Source organism: Bos mutus, chromosome 7 (assembly GCF_027580195.1).
Source record: "Bos mutus isolate GX-2022 chromosome 7, NWIPB_WYAK_1.1, whole genome shotgun sequence".
Taxonomy (NCBI): domain Eukaryota; kingdom Metazoa; phylum Chordata; class Mammalia; order Artiodactyla; family Bovidae; genus Bos; species Bos mutus.
The window spans coordinates 54,772,160-54,790,161 of record NC_091623.1 but is presented as its reverse complement, the minus strand read 5'-3'; the positions used below and the strand labels follow the sequence as shown (position 1 = coordinate 54,790,161).

The 18,002-nt window shown below is 50.0% G+C and overlaps 1 pseudogene; it reads right to left on the bottom strand.

The window, feature by feature from the left end:
* Positions 1-325: 325 nt before the first annotated feature.
* Positions 326-9,166, bottom strand: LOC102278214 (intercellular adhesion molecule 1-like; annotated as a pseudogene).
* Between the last annotated feature and the right edge of the window lie 8,836 nt (positions 9,167-18,002).

Here is an 18,002-nt window from a genome sequence, read left to right as displayed (position 1 = left end):
TCTGGGACAGGATGCTTAGGGAAAGGCAGTAAATGTCGGATGTATGAATTTGAGGAAGTACGTTTGCTTCAAAGATACATGAGAAAGATGTAGAGAGTGTGAGGATGGAGAGATGGATTAGAAACCCTTCGAAGATGGCTAATGAAATGACAGGTCCAAGCAACTGTCCCTAGAGAAGCAAATCATTAGGGAACAGTCAGAGAGTTTACAAAGGTAAGATCAGGTGGATGGCATGTGAACCTCTTGATCAGTTGTAGTCCTCAGAAACAGAAAGAGAAACGCAGAATCCTGTCCTCCTGGTGACTGTCTCCAGCACCACCTAGAATGAATTAATAGCTTTCATTTCTTGAATTTGACTGGTGACAAAGGAACACGTTAAGTAACGTAAGGGGATGCCATCAGCCAATATCAACCTATGGGAAACTGCAGGGCAAACAGCCTGGCTTTTTTTACTTTTTATTTTTTGCTGATCACACAGCATGTGGGATCTCAGCACCCCAACCAGGGATTGAACCCCTTGCACCTGCAGTGGAAGCTCTGAGTCCCTTCCCGGCCCCAAACTCCAGCACTCACAGAGCATGTTCACGACCACTTCCTGGGTGACTCCACCACGAGCACTGGTGGCCCGACACAGGTAGGTGCCCGCCACCTCCCGCTTGACAGTCCTCAGGTCCCCGATGGGCAGCAAAGCCCGTCCCCTTTCCGACTACAGTTCAGCTTGGGGATTGGGTTCCCCCAGGGCTCGCACATCAGGGTCTGCTCCGAGCCTTCCTGCCACGTCCAGTTTCCCGGGCAATCCCGCTGGTCTAGTTGGGGGCCTTCTGAAGAAACACAGCAAATGGGGCGTGGGGGAATAGGGCAGATCAGGGATCTGGACACCACTCACCTTCTGGGTCTATGTGTAAGAAGACTTAGGCGGGAATTTGGGTAAGGGCCTCACCAGGGTGGGGGTGGGGTGGGCCTTGGAGGGCAGGAGCTCTTAGGGTCTTGGAGCTTAGGGGTCATAGTCCAGCGGCCTCACTCACACAGGACACGGAGCTCCAGGGTCTGGTGTTTCTGGACCACCAGCCCAGCCACCTCCAGTTCAGCAGAGCAGGAGAGACAGCGTCCATTGTCCTGGGCACTGGGGCTGAGCTGCAAATGGGCCCTCGGGCCCAGAGGCCCAGCCGGGGCTCCGTTCAGTGTCACCACAGTTGCAGCACGGGCCTCACACTCCATGGTCACTGTAGTCCATCCTGAGACCTCGGGTGGCTCAAGGTCCGGGAGAGAGCCTGGAAGCCTGGAGGTGTGGCACACACACAGTGAGCCCCGCCCCTGGCGTTAACCCGCCCCAGCGTTATCCTGACCCACCTCCTAAGGCTCTCTTGGGTTTCTACTTAAGTGTAGAAATCACGCTCTCTCGTGTATTCCGGATCTCGTTCCCCAGACTCACTGAACACTTCAAGGAATGGGTGCCCTCTTCCTCCTCGTTTCCCTCGATCCAGGCCTCAGCGAAGACGGAGTATTCATGGAACGTGACGATGGTTTCCAGCCTCTTGTCTCCCAGCACGACATAGACCTCAGCGTCCCAGGCTGGGAACAGTCCATCCAGCGTGCACTTCACCGGCCACCGTGAGCCTACTTCCACAACCAGGGGACCTCAAGGTGTGGGTCGGTCGATGGCAGGACTGGCGAGACAGAGCCGGTGTAAACAGGGGGCAGACAGACATCCTGAAGCCCTCTCCCCGGCCATTTCCATCCCCCGGCCTGGAACGCCCTCTTCCAGGGAAACTGGCTAGGTCACTCTTGTCTCAGGACACACCTACCGCTTGCCCTGGGTCACAGCCTTTCCAGATCATCCTTCAGTGCAGGCACCCAGCCCAGAACATTCCACCCCAGTGGCCAAGAAGATGCTCTTCCCAGAAGCCTTTGCAATCAAGGTTGCCACTTTCTCAGCAGCCCCATGGCCAGGGGCCTCTGCTTCCCAGGGACCCCGCATCCCAAGCAAGAAATCCCCCTCAGTGCATCTTCTCTGCTGGCTCCCCAGTGCCTCACCATAGGTCTGGAGCTTCCTGGGGGCCGAGGTGTTCTGGAAGAGTTCCAGCCCTTGTGACCGCAGGTCCAGTTCCCAGCGGCAAGAGAAATTGGTGCCATGGTCCTCTCTTCTTGGCTGCACTGTGAACATGACCTCGGCGGGCTCCCCCTTTCCCACGGGCTGCCGGCCCAGCTCCTCCTCCCCTCGGAGCAGCACCACGGAGAGGTGGGCCGGGGGCCCCGCCAGACACCAGGCAGCTCAGGTTGAGTCCTTCACCCACAGGCTGCCAGAGGGGCAGGGGAGCCAGCTCCACATGCTCCGGGAACCCTGCAGGGGAAAGGGGTGTTATGTGAACAGGACAGGCTGGCTGCCTGCCCATAGCGGGTGTGTTGGGGCCCTGGACACACCTGTTCCACAAACCTCACCATTTTATCCCCAGAACACTCCCCAAACCACCTAAGCCAGATCGGAATGTTAAGAGCTTCAGGATAACCTGGTGAGATGTCCCCAGGTGGTTGTGAAGGAGGCAAAACAACTCTTTATTCACTGCAGCATCTGAGGCTGACAAATGGAAAGGAATTTCAAAGTCTATTGCCTGGAGTCCCAGCAATACATTACACTTAAGCTGCCCAGTCTCTAGACTTTGCTGTAAAATAAAAAGAGAAATTCTTCCTTCTCTTTGTGGCCTTATTTTTCTCCACGGCAGCTCTCACCTCTGACATACAAGATCATCGACTGACTTCATTGGTTTCTCTACTCTTCCTGCCACAGAATGTCAGCCCAGGAGGGCAGGGGTGTTTGTCTGTTTTGTCCCCAGCTGTACGGTTGGCACCCAGGAGGTGTTCTGTATTTGTAGAAAGAATGAAATAGAGTCAGGCACACTGACTCGAGGCTTTTCGGGAGTTTCCTTTTAAGGGTTCCTGAATGAACTGTGTGATCCCCTGAAATGTCAAACATATCAGAACAGACACTCAAAACGAAGCCTGAGTATCCCCTGAAGGCACCATCTGTCGGGGGGGCGGGGTATCCACAGGCCAGGGTCTCCATTCTGCATGAGATAATAGAATTCCCAGCCTGGATCTTCCTGCCAGTGGAAATTGCCAACAGAGCCCCAGTGAACTGTGGCTTAGCACTGAGACATTCCCCAGACTCCCCAGGGAGAGGTCTTGAGGCCTCGAACTTCTAGTCCCTTCTCAAGAGGCCCTGAAGTGTCACTTAAATAGCAGCATTGCTTCGAGTTGGTTTTCAGACCTGAATTCACCTTCTCCCCAGGTTGCCAGCATCAAAAAAAAAAAAAAAAGAGCAGTGATCTTAAAATGTCAGGAGGCTGGAGTTGATTCCTAGCTTCTCTGCTTCCTTGCTTTGGCCAGTGGGGGAGTGACTTTGCCACCTGAATAATCCCTGCCCTCAGGGTTAGGGAAAGGAAGCCTGAGTTTTCTAAGCTATAAACTGGGTCTAAAGAGAGTAGGGCTCTTGTTATTATTATTAATTTACTTTTAAATATTTATTACCTGATGTGTGTGGGATCTCATTGCAGCATGCCAGATCCTTCCTTGAAGCAAGAAGGCTCTTCCCTGCGGCAAACTGTGCTTCTCTCTAGTTATGGTGGGCGGGATCCAGAGTGCCCAGCGTCAGTAGATGTGGGGCTTGGGCTTAGTTGCCCTTTGGCATGTGGGATCATAGTTTCCCAGCCAGGGACGGAAACTCCTGCATTGGAAGGCAGATTCTTAACTGCTGTACCACCAGGGAAGACTCATAATGTTTTTCTTCAGACTATTATTAATCCACTTCAGAAGTTAAGAGGATGACTGTAAACTGGAATGAGGTTACTTTTAAGGTGAGGAATGTGTGTGTATGCTCAGTCATATCTGATTCTTTACGACCCCATGGACTGTAACCCACCAGGTTCCTCTGTCTATGGGATTTTCCAGGCAAGATTTCTGGAGTGGGTTGCCATTTCCTTCTCCAAGGTGAGAACTACATTCTTTAAAAAAAAAATTTTTTTTTAATTTATTTATATGGCTGTGCTGGGTCTTCATTGCACACACAGGATCTTTAATTGTAGCATGTGGGGTCTAGTTCCCTGATCAGGGATGGAACCTGGTCCCCTGGGAGTACAGAGTCAGCCACTGGGCCACCAGGGAAGTCCCTAGTATTCCCGTCTTGTACACACCACTGCCCACGACATGTGTGACCTGGACTGGGTCCACAGTTAGCTGCTCCCTGGCTTCCTGTAAGGTCAGCCCTGTGCTCTAGATGTCTGCCTGCTCACACACTCTCCATGGCTCCCTATCAACAGAAGGAGAAGGTCTCGGTTTCTCAGTCTGGCATTCAAAGTCCTGCCAAACTCAGCTCCAATGACACCAATCCATTGATATTCAGTCCCTCTAACCTCCCCAGTTGCATGTCAGTTTGTTTCCCCACTCCAAACTTTTGACCAGGCTGTTCCTTCTGTCTACCCTTAAAAAAAATATTATTCTTTAATTTTTGGCTCTGCTGAGTCTTCTTGCCGTGTGAGCTTTTCTATTATTGAGGTGAATGGGGGTACTCTCTAGTTGTGGTGCACAGTCTTGTTATCGGGGTGGCTTCTCTGATGGGGATTCTGGGCTCTAAGGCTAGCAGGCTTCAGTGTTGTGACCCACGGGCTTAGTTGCTCTGCGCCATGTGGGATCTTCTCGGATCAGGGATTGAACCTATGTCTCCTGCACTGACAGGCACATTCTTTACCACTGAATCACCAGGGAAGCCCTGTTCCTTCTGTCTAGCATGCTTGTTTTTACCAACTCCTGTGCGTGCTTCAAAATCCAGTTAGGGGCCTCTCCTACAAAAATTACAACTCAATCTAGAGAAATTTCAGCCACCCAGAGACGCTTCTTCATCTAAATACTGGCAGTGGGGCAGGACCAAGCTACAGTCTCTCCTAGGTGACCCTTTGCTACTGGGTGCGACTGTGTGATCCATTTCACAGAGCTGAAAACTAAGGCAAAGTCTGGCACCCAAAGAGGGAGAAATTTAGCAGAGCCGGGACTCAAACCTGGAAGGTGGTGCTTTCAGTCTCAGGCTGAGATGCAGAGGGTCCTATAAGGAGGTTTCCGGGGGGTTTTCAGAGGCCACTGAGATTGTTTGGGGACTTTGCTCACTTGGCCAGCAGCTGTTCAAACATTCCCGAAACCAGAAACAAAGCCACTGAATGCCCCAAAGCTCCTACTCAGGCACTGTGAAGGCGAATGTCCCTCAGGCCTCATTGCATCATTAGACCTTTCCAAGGGGGTCAAATGAAAATCAGTCAGGAAGCCATATGTTCCCCCTCACTCCCCCACATGAGCATCACTCCAGCACATGGACTTAGTCGCTCACAGGCATATCTTGGTTCCCCTACTAGGGATTGAACTTGTGTTCCTTCCACTGCAAGGCAGGTTCATAACCACTGGATCACCAGGGAAATCCCTCTTTCTTCCTTTTTTATTTTCTCTTAGTTTGAATTTCATGTATCTATTTATTGCTTATGTCATGCTAACTCACTGTCACTTCAAATGTCCAAAGGAAATAAAAGGCACATGGAGAAAACACATCCCTTGCCCTCTCCTGGAGCGCCCCCTGCCACCCCGGTTTCCCTTGTCACAGCCAGCTGCTTTTGCTGTGTTTTTGTCCAGAGCTCTTTAATGCAGAAACACAACCTCTCTCTCCCCACCCCCATGTCTCCCTAACACTGTGGTACCTTGACAGTCATTCTGGGCAGACCCTACTTCTTTTGAACTTGACAATACCCCCAAAATGTTCTGTCTCATTCTTTTACACAGTTGCATACTATTCCATGGGATGACTGAACCATTGTTTCTCTCCTCAACCCCCTATGTTTTTTAAAAGAATTTTTTGAATTTGGACCATTTTTAAGCTCTTTATTGAATATGTTACAATATTGTCTCTGTTTCATGTTTCGGTTTTTTGGCTGTGTGGCATGTGGGATCCCAGTTCCAGACCAGACATCAAACCCGCACCCCCTGAACTGGAAGGTGAAGTCTTAAGCGCTGGACCACCAGGGACGTCTCCCCAGTTCCCTACATTAGAGTGACTTGCAAGCTATTTCCCTTCCAGATCAAGCCACAGTGAATAACCCCCTACCTGCTTCAGTTCCCTCGTGAGTGGGAGCACCTATAGGCCCAATTTCTAGAAGTGGGTTTTCTATGTCAAAGGACCCACACATGTGACATTTTGGGGACTGATGTCTGCTTCCCCACCAGAAGCTGTGACTCTTGGGACCCCCATTCTGTCAGCAATGTCCACAGACTGTCTGCTTCCCCACACTCTTGCCAGACCAGTTGGTACCAGTTCTTTGTATTGTTGACAATGTTTGAAAAAAAAAAAAAACTCAGGGCTAATTTTAATTCATATCTTTTACTTATTTATCTATTTCTTGGTCTCAAGGCTTGTAGGGACTCAGTTCCCTGACCAGGTACTGAACCCAGGCCACATCAGTGCCTCCACACTACCAGGAAACACACCACAGTGTTGTTGTTTTTTTTTAAAGAATCAGATCTAGGACCATCTCAGCTTATTAAAGAGGCCTAGAGAGACAGCATACAGGAATGTTCTGAATCCCTGTCCATATTTGAAGGGCACCCCTATGAAGTTCAAGGAGGGCGTCCAGATGACATCAGACTTTCCAAAGATGGGCCTCCTGCCCGTCAATGAGACCCTGCCTCCACTCACCAAGTTACAAAGGCTTTCCAACCTGCTGGGACTCCCCTGTCCACCTCCCCCACCCAGTCTGCCTAGTCCAGGCCCTGGACCCAGCCACTCACAGTATACGGTGAGGTCCATCGAAGCCATTGTCACTTCACTGTGACACATTGAGATGCACAACAGCATGTGGTCTTCTTGAACATCACTCAGTTCAAAAACCTTCCAGTTGTTCCTGCGGTCCACTACCTTCTTGGCTGATTCAGCCTCTAGGCTCAAAATTGCCTTTTGGTCACAGGAGATACTGCAGTTCACCCTCAGAGAGCCTCCTCGGGGTATGATGGCTTCTGAAGGATGTATTGATGTTCCGGCACCTCCAGGCCCTGGAACCAAATCGGGGGAAGGGGTCAGGCCTGACAACTGGGGCTCATCAATATTACTGCATCCAGCCTGTGCTGGGGACACAGCATTGAACAAGACAAAACTCTGCCTTCAGTGTGGGAGACAGAAAAATTCATGAGCAAACAACATAATTAACAACTGATGCTGACAAGGGCTTCGGGAAAGACGAAACAGGATGAGAGAACAGACAGTTCCTTCGTGACCAGGGAATCTGTGAGCAGAGATCAGGATGCAGAGCAGCGGCGGGCCATTCCAGAGAAAAGGGAAATGACCTCCAGGAAAAGGAGCAGCAAGTGCAGAGGTCCTGAGGCAGGGTGGCTGGAGCAGAGTAAGGGGATAGGTTGGGGGAAAATGAAGTCAGGAGGATCATGTAAGCAGTGTTCAGCCATGCCAGGGATGTGGTCTTCATTCTGAGGACCTTGAGTGACCATGGAGGATGTTAGCAAAGGAGGGGCATGGAGTCAGTGTCCGTTTCCCTCCCAAGAGGTCAAGTGTGAAGAAGCTCCAATCAGGCTGGTCCCCACTCCCTTGGACAAGTGGTTTCCCCTCTCTGGCCCTCACTTTCCCCTGCCTGTAAAGTGGGCGAATACAGTCACCACACCACCCGCTAGCACAGGGCAGGTAGCCAGTGGCTGCAGGAAAGAAGGAGGGGGTCTGTTCTGATAAGCTCCTTCAGACCATGGTGCTTTCAAACGGAAAAAATCTCTGTGTGAGCCCACCCATCCTAACCCTGCCACCCTCCCCAGACCCCCCTCAAAATGATCTCTGCCTTCAGCTTCGGGTCTACTCCATCTAGGATGGAGGTATGTGGAAACAGCAGCTCTGTGAGTTCTCCAAGGGTGACTCTGGGATCCTTCCCACTTCAGAGAGAAATGGTGAAACCTGATGGGAGGCTGGGGCTTCCCTGGTGGCTCAGATGGTAAAGAATCTGCCTTCCCAAGCAAGAGACCCACGTTGGATCCCTGGGTCAGGAAGATCCCCTGGAATAGGCAATGGCAACCAGCTCCAGTATTCTTGCCTGGCAATTCCATGGACAAGAGCCCCATGCAAAAGGGGAGGTTACTCAGCTAGAAAGGGGTAGAATCCAGATTGGAATCCCAATTAGAACTCTTTGTTGAGCTGGTGTGGATTTTCCAGTCTCTTACTTTCTGACAGTTACCACCATCTGAGACCAGCTGTCCCCCTTCTCCCCTTCCTCCTGACTGAAGGTGGGGAAGGATTGCTGGGGCATCCCATTCTCAATCTCTGCTCCCTGGGCAAGTCAGCCCTGGAATCCCCCTGGGCAGAGTCCAGGACTTCCCCCGGGGGCACCGGTGAGGAACAGAATGTGCATGGCGGGGAGGTGGGGTAGGGACCCCAGTGTACCTAAGCTTGGGGTGGCCCTCCTCACAGTCAGACCACCTCCTGGGCCAGGACACAACCGCTGAGAGGTAGCCGCTATTAACTTCACTTTACAGCGGAAAACCTGTAGATCCTCGGGAGCGGCAACCCGCAGAGCAGTCGGGCCATGAAGGGTCTGGATGGGAACCCATGGCTGTTGACTTTCAATCGGTGCCTCTAACCCCAACTTCCCATAAACAGCGACCTAAGTACGAATCGCCTTATTCCCAGGCGGTCGTGGGCTGGTCCTCCCACGGCTTCAGGACGCACCCCGTGTCTCCAAAGTTGACTTGACGGCAGCCCCCGCCCCTAACTCACCGGGCAGCAGAGTCCAGAGCAGGGCCAGGAGCGCAAGCCGCGCAGCACCGGCGGCGCCGGGAGCCATCGCAGGCGGAGGTGGGGCGGGGGAGCTGGTACCAAGGATCGCGGCCAAGACTGGCGCCAGGGCTTCATGGGTCCTTTTATACCGCTGGCCAAGGAGGGGGAGGGGGCGGTGCTCCGAAGAAACCTCACGCTTTCCCCTCCCGGACCCTGGCTTTTCTGGATTGAGAGAGTGCCTGGCCGGATCCTGCTTTGTCCCCCCTAGCTGGGCGCTCAGCACTGGTATTTGCAAATTAAAATCCTGAGGCTTGCCTAGCGGCAGCGGCCGTGAAACAAATGACGGAACTGCTCCCGGCGCTAAGGGGCCAGTCCCTGAGCGGACCTGACCTTGATTGTGTGTTTACGTTACGCTAAAAAGGCAATGGCACCCCACTCCAGTACTCTTGCCTGGAAAATCGCACGGACGGAGGAGCCTGGTAGGCTGCAGTCCATGGGGTCGCGAAGAGTCGGACACGACTGAGCAACTCCACTTTCACTTTTCACTTTCATGCGTTGGAGAAGGCAATTGTAACCCACTCCAGTGTTCTTGCCTGGAGAATCCCAGGGACGGCGGAGCCTGGTAGGCTGCCGTCTATGGGGTTGCACAGAGTCGGACGCGACTGAAGCGACTTAGCAGCAAGCGCTTTAAACTATGGAAAATTCTTCAGTTCAGTTCAGTTCAGTTCAGTCGCTCAGTCGTGTCCGACTCTCTGTGACCCCATGAACTGCAGCACGCCAGGCCTCCCTGTCCATCACCAACAGCTGGAGTCTACCCAAACCCATGTCCATTGAGTTGGTGATACCATCCAACCAACTCATCCTCTGTCGTCCCCTTTTCCTCCGGCCCTCAATCTTTCCCAGCATCAGGGTCTTTTCCAATGAGTCAGCTATTCGCAATAGGTGGCCAAAGTATTGTAGTTTCAGCTTCAGTATCAGTCCTACCAATGAATGCCCAGGACTGGTCTCCTTTAGGATGGACTGGTTGGAACTCGTTGCAGTCCAAGGGACTCTCAAGAGTCTTCTCCAACACCACAGTTCAAAAGCATCAATTCTTCAGTGCTCAGCTTTCTTTATAGTCCAACTCTCACATCCATACATGACTACTGTTGACAAAGTAATGTCTCTGCTTTTAAATATACTGTCTAGGTTGGTCATAACTTTCCTTCCAAGGAGTAAGTGTCTTTTATTTTCATGGCTGCAATCACCATCTGCAGTGATTTTGGAGCCCAGAAAAATAAAGTCAGCCTCCGTTTCCACTGTTTCCCCATCTATTTGCCATGAAGTGATGGGACTGGATGCCATGATCTTAGTTTTCTGAATGTTGAGCTTTAAGCTGGCTTAAAATTCAGCATTCAAAAAATGAAGATCACAGTATCCGGTCGCATCAGTTCACGGCAAATAGATGGGGAAACGATGGAAACAGTGACAGGCTTTATTTTCTTGGGCTCCAAAATCACTGTGGATGGTGAGTGTACCAATGAAATTTAAAGATGCTTGCTCCTTGAAAGAAAAGCCATGACAAACCTAGACAGCTTACTAAAAAGCATTTAGGAATCCTGACATGATTTTTGCCTACAAAGGTTGGTATAGTCAAAGCTATGGTTTTTCCAGTAGTCACGCATGGATGTGAGAGCTGCACAATAAAAAAGGCTGAGCGCCAGAGAATTGATGCTTTTGAACTGTGGTGCTGGAGACTCTTTAGAATCCCTTGGGCCACAAGGAGATCAAACCAGTAAATCCTAAAGGAAATCAGTCTGAATATTCATTGGAAGGACTGATGCTGAAGCTGAAGTTTGGCACCTGATGCAAAGAGCCAACTCATTAGAAAAGACCCTGATGCTGGGAAAGATTGAAGGCAGAAGGAGAAGGGTTCGACAGAGGATGAGACGGTTGGATGGCATCATCATTTCAATGGACATGAGTCTGAGCAAGTTCTGGGAGATGGTGAAGGACAGGGAAGCTTGGAGTGCTGCAGTCCATGCAGTCTCAAAAAGTAGGACACGACTGAGCGACTGAACAACAAGAAGAAGCAGGGAAGATCCAGCACAACCAAAAATAAACAAGTAAATTTTTTTTAAGTTTTTTTTTTTTTTTAAATAAGAGCTTACTGTGAGCCAAGTGTCATTCCAGGTGCTGGGGACACAGTAATGAACAGAATAGACCAAATTTCTTGCTATCACACAGAAATCATTTATTAATAGTAGGAGCAACAGAAACAAAAATACAATATGTAAAGGTGGTCCTTTGGCTAAGACTCTGCTGTCCAAATGCTGGGGCCCGGGTTCCATTCCTGGTCAGGGAACTAGATCCCGTGTGGCATAACTCAGTTTGCATGCTGCAACTAAAATTCCCCAAGTGGATGCAGAAGATGCAATCACCCAAGTGGCAACTAAGACTCAACACAGATAAATAAATACATAAATATTAATATATATATATGGAGATGTAGCTTGTGCTTGAAAAATAAAGAGAAAAATAAAGCAGGGAAGGGAATAGGAAATGTCAGGATTCCTAAAGCAATAAATAGAGTATCATGGGAAAGACTGAGAAGGTGACACTGATCAAGAAACGGAGGGAGGTGGGGAGGGAGTCCTAACAATATCAGGGAAGGAATGTACCAGGCAGAGCTCACTGGATGTGCAAAGGCCCTGAGGTAGGAACTGCCTTAAAGAACAGCCAGAAGCCTGGTGTGGCTGGAGTGCAATGAGGAAGGGAGGGAATTAGGGGAGAGAAGGGCATGGAGGGGATGGTGTGGAGCAAGGGCTGGGGAGTACTTTGGCTTTTCCTCTGAGTGAAATGGGATCCATGGAGGGTTCTGAGCAGAGGGGAGGCACCCCTGACTTGGGAAATTACAGGCACCCTCTTGAGACAGCTGGAGCTACAGTTGGGGGTGGGGTGGGTGGAGGACTGGGTGGAACCAGGAAACTGGTGGTGCCTAGAGTGGGCAGTGAGGACCAGAGATGTGGTTCAATTTGACATTCATTTTCGCAGCAGGGCACATTGCACTTGATGCATGGTCCTGCTCTGATGTCCTGAGAGGGTGGAGGGCCATTTCCTGAGATGGAATGATAATGGGGGATAGTTAGGCAGAAAAATTTGTGCCCCCAGTCTACACTCTCTTTGTGCTTTCTTGAAAGAAAGGGAAGCAGATGCTCCCCCATCCCCTTTCCGCAGCCATCAGGAAGGGCAGAGCTTCCTCCAGGGTGTCAGGCAGTCTCAGGAAAGGAGGAATGGTCCCACTGCAAACCAGAGGCTGTGCACCAGGACAGAAGTACCCAAACCCCACTCCAGGGCACTGTGCCTGCTCGGAACTCATCCTGCGCTCTGGTGTGACCACCTTGCAGTTCCCTTGACCTGGAATGCCCTTCCTCTCATCCCTGGTGGGGCCAACCTTTTCTTGTGGCCTCGGCCTCCTCTTAACAAGCTTTCCCGAGGATTTGCCTGGTGGTACAGTGGATCAGAATCTGCCTGTCAATGTAGGGGACAATGGTTCCTTCCCTAGTCCAGGAAGATCCCACACGCCTCGGAGCATGTAAGCCCATGCACCACAACTACTGAGCCCAAGTGCTGCAGCTACTGAAGCTTCACACCCAGAGCCTGTGACCACAACAAGAGGAGCCCCTGCAACGAGAAGCCGGCTCTCCCCAACTAGAAAAATGTCCAAGCAGTAACGAAGACCCAGCGCAACCATAGATAAATACATACATACATAAACAATTAAAATAAAAAAAAACTTTCCCAGTACTCCCTACTCGCTGGCCCCTTCCATCCTGGGTCACAGCCTAATCATTCCCTGTCACTTGCTCTAATGATTTCATTACTGAAACTCATCCACTGGTTGAAATTCTTTTGAATGACTTGATTATATCACTTCCATTTGCGTGAGTGCCAGAAGGCCAGGGAATCTCTCAGCCTCAGCACCTGAATCAATGTCCAGTCATTAGAGGCAGACGGTCAATAGTATTGGTTGAATGAATGAACTTCACTTATTCTCAGCATTCCGTACATGCTGTTCTTCCAACCCAGGATTCCTTTCCCACTGCTTTTATGGAAGGTACTAGAGGATTTCATCCCCCAGGTTGTAACATGGCTAGGAACACAAGGTCCAGATATCTTATTATTTTTTTGGCTCCCAGGCTCTTCGTTTTAGCGAGCAGGCTTACTAGTTACCACACTCAGGCTTAATTGCCATGTGGCAAGTTCCCTGATCAGGGATCAAACCCGCAACCCCTTCATTGGACAGTGGATTCTTAACCACTGCACCACCAGGGAAGTCCTCTTTCTTTCTTTCCTTTTTTTTTTTTTTTTGAAAGCTGCAAGTTTGCAAGAACTGTTTCCTGACCTGGGATTGAACCCTGCCCCCACAATGAAGGTGGCAAGTCCCAAACACTGGATTACCAGGGAATTCTCAGCTGTCTTTTCAAAAGAACAGCTTTGTTTCCTTCAGATAAATAGCCAAGAGAGGAATGGCTGGAGCATACATTAGTTCTATATATGTATTGAAATAGAGTTGACTTACAATGTTTTGGGTAGTTCTATTTTTAATTTTCCAAGGAATCGAGGAACCTCCGTACTGTTCAGGCCCTGGTCTGAGTAACATTCCATTGTAAGGCCAAATCAGGTTTTGTTTTTCATTCATGGAATGACTTTGGTAGCCTCCACCTTTTGGCTATTCTGAATCATGGTGCTATCAGCATTCCTGTACAAGTGTTTGAGCATCTTTTCATTTCTTTTGGGTGTCTACCTGGGAGTGGAAATGTTGAGTCACATGGTAATTTCATGGTGAACGTTTTGAGAAACTGTGAGACTGTGTTTCCTGGCAGCTGAACCATTTTACATTCCCACCAGCAACATACAAAGATTCCAGGGTTCCAATTTCTCTGCATCTTTGCCAACATATATTTTGTTTAATTATTATGGTTGTTGTCATCCTAATGAATGTGATTAGTGGCTCAGTCATGTCCAACTATGTGACCCAATGTACTGTAGCCCACCAGGCTCCTCAGTCCATGGAATTCTCCAGGCAAGAACACTAGAGTGGGTAGCCATTCCGTTCTCTAGGGGATCTTCCTAATGCAGGGACTGAACCCAGGTCTCCTCCACTGCAGGGAGATTCTTTACTGTCAGAGCCACTAGAGTGGGAAGTGGTATCTCACTGTGGCTCCCCAGTACTTCTGACATGTCCAGTGGATGAGACCAAAACAGAGCTGTGATGTACAGCTTGGATGTTCAGGGACCAGCAATTGCTGAGAGGATGGGGCCAAAGGGCACAGCCACCAGCTGTGACCTTGAGCAAGCCATGTCACCTGGTGATACCTTGATGGCCTCAGCTGCAGAAAGGGATGGTAATGCATCCTGCAAAGGGTGGGAGTGAGATTTCAGTAGGACCATTAGGGACTGCTGTGGTGGTCCAGTGGTTAAGAATCCACCTTCCAACACAGGCGACACAGGTTCAATCCCTGGTCCAGGAAGACTCCACATGTCTCGGGGCAACTAGCTGGTGCAGCACAAATTCTGAGCCCACGCTCTAGAACCCCTGCTCTGCAACAAGAGAAGCCACTGCAGCGAGAAGCCCTCATGCCACAACTACAGAATAGTGTCCCCTTCCCACTCACTGCAACTAGAGAAAGCCTGCAAGCACCAAAGACCCATGCAGCCAAAGCAAAACAAATAATTAGAAAAACTAAAAAAAAAAAAAAGACCATTCATGGGACTTCCCTAGTGGTACAGTGGTTAAGAATCTGCCTTCCAATGCAGGGGACACAGGTTCGATCTTCACTCAGGGAACTAACATCCCACACGCGTCAGGGCAACTAAGCCCCTGAAACTACTGAGCTTGTGAGCTTTAGACCCATGCTCCACAATAAAAGAAGCCCATTTGACCCAACAAAGACCCGGCACGGCCAAAAGAATGAATAAGTAAATAAATAGATGGATAAATAAAATTCAAAAGACCATTTTTGCACAGGAGAACAGATAGCAGTAGTTGCAAGTTGTCTGTTTCCTTACGACTGAGTTCGGACAATCCCACCTCAAACTTCCTGGTCAGGACCACAGACTTCCTCCTTTTTCCCCACAGATGAATTCACTCTCACATCATGGTTCCTCATAACAGCCCAAGAGTGGAAAGCAAAACTGCATGGCGTGTGGATGTTGATCGAAACAGAACTTGGCTCCTCCATCCACTCAGGTCAGTTCAATTCAGTTCAGTCGCTCAGTCGTGTCTGACTCTTTGTGACCCCATGGACTGCAGCACACCAGGCTTCCCTGCCCATTAACTTCTGGAGCTTACTCAAACTCATGTCCATTGAGTCGGTGATGCCATCCAACCATCTCATCCTCTGTCATCCCCTTCTCCTCCTGCCTTCAGTCTTTCCCAGCATCAAGGTCTTTTCAAATGAGTCAGTTCTTCCCAACAGGTGGCCAAAGTATTAGAGTTTCAGCTTCAGCATCAGTCCTTCCAATGAATATTCAGGACTGATTTACTTTAGGATGGACTGGTTGGATCTCCTTGTAGTCCAAGGGACTCTCAAGAGTCTTCTCCAACACCACAGTTCAAAAGCAGCAATTCTTCGGCCCTCAGCTTTCTTTATAGTCCAGCTCTCACATCCATACATGACTACTGGAAAAACCATAGCTCATTGAAAGTTTATTCTGTGGCGGACTCTGCCATGCCACTGGCTGCGAATCCTGCCTGGAACTCAGGTCCACATCAGCCTCACGTTCAAATCTCTGAACTTGGTGTTGGATGGGAGCCCAGGTCAGGCTTCTCCCGGCTGGAGGCCCTCCTAGAGCAGAAGGGCCTGGTCCCCCAGCTCTTGACCCTCTGTCTGTCCCCCTTGCCTCCTCTCACCAGCCTTTGGGTCTCTCCTACAGAGGTGTAAGGAGGCATCGAAGGGCAGTTCCTCCTGGGCTGGCAGCTTCCCCTTCCTTAGGTTCCCCAGCAGTGTGCTCGTGTTCTGAGCAGCTTTTTAGGTTTCGTCTTTCCTGGGTACGTCGTTGCTAGATGGAGGCATCTTTTTTTTTTTTTTCCTGTGGCCCCATCCTGAGCCATGAAACCTGCACCCCCTGCAGTGGAAGCACGGAGTCTTAACCACTGGATCACCAGGGAAATCCTGAGATGGAAGCATCTTTTCTCTTAAATGTATTATTACTATTATCTGACGGCACTGAGTCTTCCCAGGTGACGCTAATGGTAAAGAATTCTCCTGTCAATGCAGGAGACATAAGAGCCTGGGGTTTGATCCCTGGGTTGGGAAGATTCCCCGGAGGCGGGTACAGCAACCCACTGCAGTGTAGTTTGCCTGAAGAATCCCATGGACAGAGGAGCCTGGTGGGGGTACAGTCCATAGGGTCACAAAGAGTTGGACATAACAGCATGCACACATCACCGGGTGTTAGTTGCAGCATGTGGGATCTAGTTCCCTGACCAGGTTTCAAACCCATGCCCCCTACCTTGGGAGAGCAGAGTCTTAGCTACCTGATCACCAAGGAAATCTGAGATGGAGGTATCTTTGGTGTGGGCTGTGGCTCTTTTCTCAGCCTTTGGGGTCCTCCTATCCTCTCATGTCTCCTATTAGGCTTCTGTAAGTGTGTGTGTGTGTGTGTGCCACTCAGTTGCATGTCCGACTCTTTGCAACCCCATGGACTGGAGCCTGCCAGGCTCCTCTGTCCATGGTATTCTCCAGGCAAGAATACTGGAGTGGGTATCCATTCCCTTCTCCAAGGGATCTTCCCAACCCAGGGATGCACCCCAGGTCTCCTGCATTACAGGCAGACTCCTTACCATCTGAGCCACCAGGGAAGCCTAGTGGGCTTCCATGCTGACCATCAATAAGCAGACACCTTCACTGCACATCAGAGCCTCTTGCCTCTCACCCTCTGGATCTCCTGGGGGTCAGTTCCCAGCCCAATTAGTTCATTTGAGTTTTCTGAAGCCTGATCAGCCTCAGCGTGGGCATTCTGCCTTCAGGGATATTTTTCAAAGGTTGTGAAGACACTTTCCTCTCTGGGCTCTGGGTTAACCAATGTCGTAAGAGGTTGTGATAAGGTTTGTTTGTTTTTTGGCCACGCTGCGTAGCATGTGGGATCTTAGTTCCATGACCAGGGATTGAATCTGGTCTCCAGCAGTATAAGTATGGAGCCCCAGACACAGGACTACCAAGGAAGTCCCCCTGTGATAGGCATTTTCATGTAAGAACGGCTCCCTGAATAAATGTCTTCACACATCTCTATTTTTTTTAAATATTTTAATTGCAGAGAATTTAAAAATAGGCAACAGCGAAGAGGACATGTGGTGAAGCCACAAGTGCCTACTTTACACTCCTTATGGCCAGTCTCGCTCCATCCTTCCCCTTACTCCCTGTCATGGGTTCAACTACTTCTCTCCCCAGGAAGAGGGGGGAAAGTGCTGACCCCAGATTGTGATCTTATTTGAAACAGGGTTTTGCAGATGGTCAAGTTCAGTTGAGGTCATTAGGATGGGCCCTAACTCAACTTGACCAGTGCTCTTATAAAAAGGGGAAATCTGAACACACACAGATAATACCATTTGAAGATGAGGACAGAGATAAGGGTGATGAATCAAGCCAAGAAATGCCAAGGACGCCAACAAATCTCCAGAAGCTAGGGGAGAGGGATGGGACAGATCTTGCCTCATAGACTCAGAAGGAATCACCCCTGCCCACTTTTTTGGGGGGTAGGGAGGGATGCTCTGTAAGGGGTTTGGGGATCTTAGTTCCCTGACCAGGGATTGAACCCATGCCCCCCTGCAGTGGACTGAGTCATAACCACTGGCTCACAAGGGAATTCCCAATCCTGCCAACATCTTTTTCTTTTTAACATTTATTTTGTTGCACTAAATCTTTAATTGTGGCATGTGGGATCTAGTGCCCTGACCAGGGATCGAACCGAGGCCTCCTGCATTGGGACCATGGAGGCTTAGCCACTGGACCACCAGGGGAGTCCTCCAACCTTGCCAACATCCTGCTCTTGGACCTCTGGCTTCCAGAAGTGTGAGCTAGTACAGTTCTATTGTTGAAGCCCTAGTTTTTGTGCGCTCAGTCATGTCCGACTCTTTGTGACCCCACGGACTGTAGCCCACCAGGCTCCTCTGTCCATGAATTTCCCAGGCAAGAACACTAGAGTGGGTTGCCATTTCCTTCTC